Source organism: Sceloporus occidentalis, unplaced genomic scaffold (genome assembly GCF_023333645.1).
Source record: "Sceloporus occidentalis isolate IW3139 unplaced genomic scaffold, rSceOcc1.0.p SCAF_77, whole genome shotgun sequence".
NCBI classification, from domain to species: Eukaryota; Metazoa; Chordata; class Lepidosauria; order Squamata; family Phrynosomatidae; genus Sceloporus; species Sceloporus occidentalis.
In genome coordinates, this window is record NW_028317057.1 from 490,938 (window position 1) to 501,760 (window position 10,823).

A 10,823-nucleotide genomic window follows, 5' to 3' on the forward strand; every position below is an offset into this window, starting at 1 on the left:
AATGTTGCAGAATCTTGTAATACCTTTTTTATTTAGACGAGCTTTCGGGAGTCCTCCCTTTATCAAGTCAAAAGCATTTCTCAAAATATACTTTGTACATTGTACTTCAATGACAGCATATTTCAAATAACAAACAACAACAAAAAAAACAATAGCACAAAGAAAAGACGTTATCAGTTATCTCTTATAGACAGTGAATATATGTCTCTAGTTAAAACAGAGCATTGTCTTTTAACTAAATATATACCCTCTCTACTGCACCACCATGCCCAATATCACATTTTCAATGCGTTGAAGTGCACACTATTATTGATGGCACAACAATAACTGTAGAAGTTACTGTGCCATCAATAATAGTATATGCTTACAGTATATACAGTATAAGCTTATATTAGAATGTGTCATGGAGCTGTAAATAGTGACCTAAAGAATTAAAGAAATGCATTTACTATTCCTGAAGATTTTTAAAATAAGGCTTGTGTATTACGGTAATGCAGAATCTCTGGGATCAAAATTGCCAGAATTTTAATACAGCAATGATGGGTATTTTGACCAAACCTTCACTCCAACAATAGGAGGATGCTTAGACCTACAGACATACCTGGGAAATTTCTTACGTAATGTGGCCAGGACTGCCCACTGACATCAGTGGGTGGACCAGCCGACGTCTGTGGGTGGTCCGGCTGACGTGAGTTGGCGTTCACTGTTGACGTCGTTGACTGTTGACGTCGCAAAACACCCCCATTCAAAGGGGAAATGAGTGGGGAGTGGGGAGTGTCAAGACCCTGCTCCTGTGAACTGGAGGATTTGGGTGTTGATACAGAAAACCGGAGCTTCAAACCTGGAGGGTTCCCAGGTATGTCTACAAGCTCTAAAGCAAAAATACTACTACTAAAATATACCTAGTCCCCTACTGTTGGAGTGGGATGTTCCTAACCTGCCCAAGATGCACAGATTCAGCCCAGCTTCCATAAAGCTGGATAAGTGTTCTATAAACATTATATATTTATAAGCCAACACCATGTTTCCTCATGTCTATGATGCTACAAAAAAATTGGTGACATGATACAAAAATGGATAATAATATAGCCTAGTGGTGCTCAACTGCAAGCCTCAAGAGCCATAAACTGGTCAGTAATTTTGTGCATTGTTGCCTAAATCACGTAATTTAACAAAGGTTTAATTGCAAGGCCTGTGCTCAAGCAGAGATATCCAAAATTGTAGCCTGATTTTTGAGGCCTGGAGTTGAGCACCACTAATCTTGCACTTTTATACAGCCATGTCTGAAGGTAAACTAAATCTGAAATTATATATATATATATATATATATATATATATATATATATATATATATATATAAACATGTTAATTCTGAGAGCAAACTAAGCTATAAGTGATAGATTTCATTTTCTGCTAACATGTAACCCTGTAACTTGTAATGCGTCTAATTTAATTATTATTGTATATTTTTAAATTTTCCCTTAAATTTTCACAACCCTACCTATATTTTCAATGGCCTCAAAATGAATTTTGCAGCTCAATTCTCAAAACAAATAACCCATAAACAGGAGTCAAAATGTTTTCATATACATTGCTTTAAAAGCTACACACTTATTATTATTTAATATATTTACGTGGTCTATTAACAAGTCAGAACTTTGGATTTCATCCAACCTTACCTAAAAGACACACTAATTCCATTGATTGACCTAAACACGTCAGGTGATATACGAGCATGGAAGGTATCGTTATTTGCCTCCGTTCCATTTAATATTTTTCATTTTTTCACATGTAATAATAAAGATTTTCATATTTTTCATATATTTGGGTCTGGCTTTTACTTTGGTTGGAAGCTTCGCATTGGGACAACTTCCTCCTTTTTTATATATTGGTGCACTACTGCCACCAACATTTAGTCAGACAATTGAAAGGCCTAACAGCTGCACTAATGTTTTGGGGCTCAACATACCTTTCTCAATGTGCAATCCCTTAGACAACATAATACCAACCTGCAAGATAATTAGCCTCGCAACATTCACGGTGTCCCCAGCAGATACTGCTGGTGGGGGATGTCTCTCTGTGAAATGAAAGTTCAACAAAGCACTATGACTAGCAGTGCTGGCATACATATAAGTTAATGGGGAGAAGAAATTGTGGTGCTCTCATGTTTATTAGAAAAAAAAACAAGAAACAATAATAATTGAGGATCTTATAATTCCTAGACGTATGTGGAGCACTGTATTGTAGAATGTTTTCTGCTCTGCATTTCCTGCATCAGATGCAGACAACACTTGTATTGTCATTCTTTACCAAATGGCCAAGATAAAATCATCTGTTTTGAGCATCAAAGCATATCTCCACTTACTACAACAACTTAAAAGAAAAAGTAATTAACAAAGAAAAGATACATTTTGAAGAAAAAAATGACACTGCTTTTTGTCATGAGGTTTACAAAAAATAACAGTATTCTTGAACTGATTTGCATCTGTTAAATGTAAAATTATATTGATGTTTTCAAATTTAAATTAGTGGGGTTTTCTTGCTTGATGTGAGCGCTACATGCTATTTCATAATGTAGCGATATCCAAATTATCATTGCTTATGTGTTTTATAAATCCAATAGAAATTACACTTTCCTGTCTGGATATGGCAATGGATAAATCAAAAGTATTGTCCAAATTCTTTTCTTAAAATGTTAATAATCCCTGGTGATTCCGTATGAGTTCACATAACCAGTTTAATGATTGTTCTTTCTAAATCTCTGAGTACAATATGTACATAATGGAAGAGAAAGTAACTTATTTAGCAAGCCTGCCTCTCTCGGATACATAAATGTCAATGTTTCTAAGGTAATTTGATATATTACTGATTTAATATGCCAAAGGTTGTCATACAGAGAACCTAACAAGCTTATTCAAAGTAGCAGCTTCACAAATTGCCAAATGCATTATTGCTTTTGTCTGCTGGAAAAAGAGACAGATGCTGAGTGGGTGGAATGACTTTCATAAGCGAATTAACACTTTATTCTACTGACTTTCTCCGAATCCCTATAAAAAAAAACAGCTTGTGACACAAATAAATGCATTTAGATGTTTTATAAGCAAGTGGTATTATCTTGAAGCTGAAGTGTCCTCCAAATAGAAGGTTTTCATTTGTTTGGTTGGTGGTTTATTATTGCGTGAGTCTGATACAAAAATTGTGAGGGTGTGATTAACCCCTTCAATCCCGGAGCAATTTTGCCATTTTTGCGCTATGTCGGTTCAGCGATGATTCTCTTTTACTGTGAATAGTGTACCCATATAAACTATATATTGTTTTTTCAAGGAGAGATCAGGGCCGGACTGGCCCACCGGGATACCGGGAAATTTCCCGGTGGGCCGGAAGGTCCGTGGGCTGGGCGGCCGGCAGACTAACCATGAAGACAGCCGCTGAGCGGCTGCAAATGGCATTGAACGCCTCCCTCGGTGCCAGGGGCGGGCTGGGCAGGGGGGCAATTGCCCCCCAGGCTGCCCGAAATCTAATCAAAGCGGCCGCTGGGTGCTGACGCGGCCGGCCGGCATCAGCACCCAGCAGCCGTGTGCGATGGCAGTCTAGTGATGGGAGCAGTGTGAGGGGTGAAAGCTCCGCCCCCTCGCACTGACCTTTCACCCCTCACTCTGCTCCCATCACTATGCGGCCATCAGATTGCTGGGAATGTAATCTGAACGGCCGATGCGTGCTGATGCCGCCGGCCGCCTCTGCTTCAATACTTTTTTTTTACTTTATATGGCAAGCCGATCCAGCTTACCATATAAATAAAAAAAAAGTGTTAAAGTAGCTCCGGCCGGCGGCATCAGCACGCACCGGCCGTTTAGATTACATTCCCAGCAGTCTGATGGCTGCATAGTGATGGGAGCAGCGTGAGGTGGAAGCTCCGCCCCCTCGCACTCAGACTGCTGCAGCACCGGATGTCAGGTCAGTGGCACCCTGTCAGCATAGAGGAGAACAGTGTGCAGCTACCAGGAAGTCAAGAGAAGTAGAAGGTGAGTAAAATAATGTATTTTTTGTACTGTATAATGTTTTTTGTATTTGTTAAAAACAAAAAAAATCGGCATGTGTGTGTATGTGTGTCCCCCTATATGCCACTCTGCCTCCAGAAATGCCTTATACCCCCCTATATGCCACTCTGTCCCATGATATGCCTTTTAACCCCCTATATGCCAGAGTGGCATATAGGGGTATAAGGCATTTCTGGATGCAGAGTGGCATAAAGGGGGTTAAAAGGTATATCATGGGGCAGAGGAGCATATAGGAGGGTATAAAGCATATCGGGGAGGCAGAGTGGCATATAGGGGGCATAAGGCTTTTCTGGAGGCAGAGTGCCCCATGATATGCCTTTTAACCCCCTTCATGCCACTCTGCCTCCAGAAATGCCTTATACCCCCTATATGCCACTCTGTCCCATGATATGCCTTTTAACCCCCTATATGGCAGAGTGGCATATAGGGGGTTAGAAGGCATATCATGGGACAGAGTGGCATATATTATTTTTTATTTAATATGGCAAGCTGGATCGGCTTGCCATATAAAGTAAACAAAAATGTCCCATGATATGCCTTTTAACCTCCTATATGGCAGAGTGGCATATAGGGGGTTAGAAGGCATATCATGGGACAGAGTGGCATATAGGAGGGTTGAGGCATATCAGGGAGGCAGAGTGGCATATAGGGGGGTATAAGGCTTTTCTGGAGGCAGAGTGCCCCATGATATGCCTTTTAACCCCCTTTATTCCACTCTGCCTCCAGAAATGCCTTATACCCCCCTATATGCCACTCTGTCCCATGATATGCCTGTTAACCCCCTATATGCCAGAGTGGCATATAGGGGTATAAGGCATTTCTGGATGCAGAGTGACAAATAATGAGATAAAAAGAATGGCGAATAGTGTGACGCGGGTATGTATAAGGGGTGCGTGTGGGTATAAGAGCTTCACCGTGAGATAAGCTATATGGGGCTGGTCTCCAAATTTTTCCAGGGCTGCTTTTCAGTCCCAGTCCGGCCCTGGGAGAGATAGAGCTTTCTTTTCATACCATAGTTGGATGATTAGCTGAAAATTTAGAATTAGAAATTTAGTAAAAACTAGCAAAAATTAGAAAAAAACATCTGTGTTTTTTTCATTTTCCCTCTGGATCCTCACAAAATTAGGTAAAGAGACAGAAAATTCCATCCAGATTTATCCATTTAGGTGTCCTGTAGATGTCGATGTGCCCAAAGTGCCCGTTCCCGGCAGCACAAGTGGCTCACGGCCGGCCGGCAGTTTTGCTCTAAGTCCCCGTTTTTGGAAGGCCAAGTTGCTTGAAAAACCCTGGAAGTCAATGAGGTCGGATTTGCCGGCCACATCCGACCTTCGCTCCATCGACCTCGGCCTGTCTGGCCGGGTTTTCCCGGTGGTGTGGTGGAACCCCGTCCCGTTTCTCCAGGGTCGTCAGGCACCCTCCGCCGGATATATAGGGGAGCTGCTCAAGTTGCAGGGAGTCATGGCTCGCGGGAACCCTACCGCCCGGAAGACGCCCGAGGGTCCCGCACGGAGCTCCACGGACCTGGGGACGCCCAGCCCGGGTGCCGAACCTGCGGTCCAACCCGCCCAGGTCCCTGGCCGGCTCCCGGGAACCCTACCGCCCGGAAGACGCCCGAGGGTCCCTCACGGAGCTCCACGGACCTGGGGACGCCCAGCCCGGGTGCCGAACCGGCGGTCCAACCCGCCCAGGTCCCGGGCCGGCTCCCGGGAACCCTACCACCCAGAAGACGCCCGAGGGTCCCGCACGGAGCTCCACGGACCTGGGGACGCCCAGCCCGGGTGCCGAACCGGCGGTCCAACCCGCCCAGGTCCCGGGCCGGCTCCCGGGAACCCTACCGCCCGGAAGACGCCCGAGGGTCCCACACGGAGCTCCCCGGACCTGGGGACGCCCAGCCCGGGTGCCGAACCGGCGGTCCAACCCGCCCAGGTCCCGGGCCGGCTCCCGGGAACCCTACCGCCCGGAAGACGCCCGAGGGTCCCACACGGAGCTCCCCGGACCTGGGGACGCCCAGCCCGGGTGCCGAACCGGCGGTCCAACCCGCCCAGGTCCCGGGCCGGCTCCCGGGATCCCTACCGCCCGGAAGACGCCCGAGGGTCCCGCACGGAGCTCCCCGGACCTGGGGACGCCCAGCCCGGGTGTCGCACCGGCGGTCCAACCCGCCCCGGTCCCGGGCCGGCTCCCGGGAACCCTACCGCCCAGTAGACGGCCGAGGGTCCCGCACAGAGTTCCCCGGACCTCGGGACGCCCGCCCGTGTGCCGCAACCGGCCGGTGTTTTTGCTCTAAGTCCCTGTTTTTGGCAGGCCATGTTGCTTGAAAAGCCCTGGAAGTCTATGAGCCGCATCCGACCCTCACTCCATCGACCTCGGCCTGCCGGGCCGGGTTTTCCAGGTGGTGTGGCGGAACTACGTCCCGGTTCGCCAGGGTCCTCAGGCACCCTCCGCCGGATATATAGGTGAGCGGTCGGCGTTGACCGCCACGACCAGGACAATGACCGATCTGGTGGCCCGCGCCGGGCCGGGGAAGGCAACCCTCGCTTAGGCGGTCCCCGGCGAGCCCCCTGGTGCAGGCGAGCGGCCCGCCTCCCCGCGCTCTTCCCGGCGTGGACCCCCGGGCCCCCCGCGGCTGGGGGAGAGCCGCCCCGGGCGCCGGACCCCCCCTGCAGGCAACTGAGTTTGCTCGGCCCCGGACTCCCAGCGGCCCGAAGCCGTTCCCCCCGCCGCGGAGCACGGACCGTCTTTTCTCCCGGCCCCGAACGAAGGGAGGGGAAATGCGCGTGCGCTCTCCCTCCGTCCCCGCGGCCCCACGGGTCTCGTCCGAGGCCCGCGCCCTTCGCCGTGTCCCCCCCACCCACGCAGACCCGATCCGAGGTGACGGGAGCTACCTGGTTGATCCTGCCAGTAGCATATGCTTGTCTCAAAGATTAAGCCATGCATGTGTAAGTACACACGGCCGGTACAGTGAAACTGCGAATGGCTCATTAAATCAGTTATGGTTCCTTTGATCACTCCCTCTGTTACTTGGATAACTGTGGTAATTCTAGAGCTAATACATGCCGACGAGCGCTGACCCCCAGGGATGCGTGCATTTATCAGACCAAAACCAATCCGGCGGGCTCGCCCCCGCCGGCCGCTTTGGTGACTCTAGATAACCTCGGGCCGATCGCACGTCCCCGTGACGGCGACAATACATTCAGATGTCTGCCCTATCAACTTTCGATGGTACTTTCTGTGCCTACCATGGTGACCACGGGGAACGGGGAATCAGGGTTCGATTCCGGAGAGGGAGCCTGAGAAACGGCTACCACATCCAAGGAAGGCAGCAGGCGCGCAAATTACCCACTCCCGACTCGGGGAGGTAGTGACGAAAAATAACAATACAGGACTCTTTCGAGGCCCTGTAATTGGAATGAGTACACTTTAAATCCTTTAACGAGGATCTATTGGAGGGCAAGTCTGGTACCACCAGCCGCGGTAATTCCAGCTCCAATTAGGGCTGGGCGTCGGCTGCAGTACAGAGTTGGGAGGCGAGGGGAGAGGAGGTGTTTTTGTGCTGGTGGAACTTTTTGTTTGGAGCAGTACTTTATTTCGTTTTCGGTGCTGGACTTTTACTACCCCGGGGAAGGTAACTGCCTCCCCGGGGTCTCATCATGGCCTCCACCCTCATTGAGGAGTGGAGGGGCCGCATCTCCGTTATAACGGAGAAATTATGCTACACGGAGGACGGTATCCTACTCCCATCACGGGAGGCTGCAGGAGCTGTATGCGGGGCTGTACGTCGGAACATGGCGGCGCTCGAGGCGTACGCTACGGCCTTGAGCGCCAAAATAGCTATGTACAAGAAGGGAGTCGGTCTGCCCCACCATCTGAGGGTCGACCCAACTTCCCTCCTGTTGTTGGGGGCCCTCCACCTACGGGCCCTCGCCCTCAGGGACGCCGGGGCCAGGGCCTTGGAGACCGCCAAGGAGAGAATCGATACGACCCCTGAAGATGAGGAGGCGGTGGAACAGGGCCCTTCCTATGCCCAAAAGGCTAAGGTGGGGCTCCCAGTACCTGCGGAGTCGGACGGGGGACCCATTCGGCAGGCCCTGGCCAACCTCCAGCAGGAGTTGCGTTCCCTGGGGGAGGAGAAGGAGGACGTTGCCGGACAATTGAAAGAGCTCCGGCAACAGAGCAATAGGTTGGGGAGTCGTCATCGCGGGCCCATACGGGAGCAGATCGTCTCCCTGAAGGAGAAGGAGGTGGAAATAGCGAGACGTACAGCCCAGACCCATGACCGCGTGCGGTTCCTGCAGGCGAAGCTGCGGGAGCAGGAGGTGGAGGAGTCGGAGGTGCCACCGACCCCTGATGACCCGGAACCGGCCACCATCACCACCGCCACCGCCACCACCACCACGAGACGACGGGGCCCAGGGGCGGCCTTTCTTAATCAGGAATGAGCTGATCTTTTCGTTGGATGATCTGGACGAGAAGGAGGACGTCTCCATCAAAGCCTTGCCACGGAGACGGAAGAAGAAGACCAGGAGCAGGCCCGCTATCCCATCGTCCGGGGAGGAGAGCGTCGGGGATACCCCCCCCATCATGTCCGAGGAGGAGTTCCCATCCCTCCCGGCCCGGGTCCCCGACGCTGCTGCCGAGGATCCGAGAGCGGGCCCTTCCCGTCGGAGGGCCAGGGACACTATCCCCGGCGGTCTGCATTTGGCCGGTGAGCCCCGGGGACCTGTGAGTACCTTTCCCAATGTGCCTGTCAGTATATCCCCTGTTGCTGTAATGTCCCCTGTTGTCCCCCCACCCCCTGTGCGTTTACCCTCTGTTGTACGTTCTCGTTCCCCTGTTTGTGTCCGTCCGTCTCCCGTGGCCCCCGTCGGGGCGCGGGTTTTGTCACACCCGCGGCCGGCTGCGGCACCGGCGACCGCTTCGGCGGCCGCCGGGGCGGCGGCTGCTGCTGCCGCGGGGTTCGTGCCGGCGCTCCCGGCGGCGTGTCCGCCTCCTCGTCCCTCCGGAGGGATCGGCGGTTCCGTGGCCGCTCCCCCCGTAGTTGGTCCCGTCCACCCTATGGTGGTGGATCTGGTCGTCCCGGCCGCTCCTGCGGCTTCGGTGTCCCCGGAGGTGCCGTCCTCCGTGTGCGGGGCCGCCGCTAACCGGGCTGCCCTCCCCCTGTCCCTACTACTCCAGGCGGAGGAATCGCCCGGAGTGCAGCCAGACGCGGCTGCTGTTGTGAGCGGGGCCGCCGCTACCCGGGCGGCCCGCTCCCTGTCTGCACTACCCCGGACGGACGATGATATGTCCGGAGTTTTGCCGGGCGCCGCGGCCGAAACCGCGGCGGTTACGATGGAGGCGGCGCCGGGTGCGGCTGCGGTCCCCGCTGGGGTCACTCCGGCAGCGGTGCCGGTGACCCCCGGGGCTCCCGCAGCCGCGATGCCGGTTGCTGGCTCCGCCCCCGCCGCGGCACAGGCCACGCCCCCCGGTATTTTTAAAGTCCCAGTAACACATACACTAAATCCTCAGGTATGCCAGGGGACCGCGGTACCCGCCGGTGGGTCCACGGGCGGACATGGTAGCGGGGCCACGGGGGGGTCCACACTGCCCATAGTGCCCACTCCAACGGTGGCCCCAGGTGCGACACCCGCGACCGCTAACGCCTGGGCGGCGGGTCCCCCGAAGGTTCAGGTGCCACCACCAGGCAGGCGGGCTACGGGACTCCCAGCGGGGCAACCCATGCGGAGAAGGAACGTGGTCCGCCTGCTGCACGTAGCGGAGGGATCCATGCCCGATAGGAAGCGGGTGGTAGGGGCCCTGAAGGACCTGGGCTTTGTGGTCGCTGACTTTTTCGCCATCATCCACGTTAGCGGCACCCCTGAGTATGACATCAGCTTCATGTCCCCGAGGGGTCTGGAGAGGTTCTGGACCCTTTGGGAGGGGGTGCCAAAGTCCGGCGACAGCCTATGGGCCCGGTTCAATGTCCAGGCCATATCACGCCAGGAGGTCCGCAAGGTGAACTTCCTGGTGCGGAATGAGTCCATACCCGTCGCGGACATACTGGTGTGGGCCCGCAGATACGGGGAGGTCTTGACCACTCCGGGCAAGACTCTCTGTGAGGACGGGATCTGGAACGGCGGCTGGACGGTCAACATCCGTCTGAAGGAGGTACGGGGTATCCTACAGCACATGCCCAACTCCTTTTTCATCGGGACTGACCAGGTATCGTGCTTCTATCCCGGTCAGCCCCGGGTGTGCCACAAGTGTGGCTCGCCCCGGCATTTCAGCATAGGGTGCGATGTCACCAAGTGCACCCTATGCGGTGTTGTAGGACACTCCAAGCAGGAGTGCACGACCATCCGTTGCAACCTGTGCGGGGTGTTGGGTCATTCCTACAGAGCGTGTCCCGAAGCCCAGCACAACTTGGACAGCATCTGGGAAGGTGAGGGCAAATTCGCAGAGGAAGACCAGCGGCCAGTTGTGGGGGGCGATCGGGACAAGGCTCTACCCGACGCCCCAGGTACCTCCTCCGGCACCGACCCCGTAAGTAACATCATTGACCCGTTGCCTGTCCGTCAAAAAAAGGAATGTCTCACCCCATTTCTGTCTGTACTCCTTCCACAGGCATCACCACACGATCGGCGTCAGGACCCCGAGCCGCAACCACGCGGGATGAGTCGGGGTGGACGACTGTCGGTCCGAGGAAGGAGACCCCAACTCAGGAGGCAGCTCGGAGAGGTCCGGTAAGATCCTCCGCCTCTGCTAAGACCCCTTCCCGGGGGGATCCAC

At 53.2% G+C, this 10,823-nt stretch overlaps 1 pseudogene; it reads left to right on the forward strand.

Moving 5' to 3' along the window:
- Positions 1-6,940: 6,940 nt before the first annotated feature.
- On the forward strand, positions 6,941-7,553 carry LOC149285549 (18S ribosomal RNA; annotated as a pseudogene; the record flags this gene model as incomplete).
- Between the last annotated feature and the right edge of the window lie 3,270 nt (positions 7,554-10,823).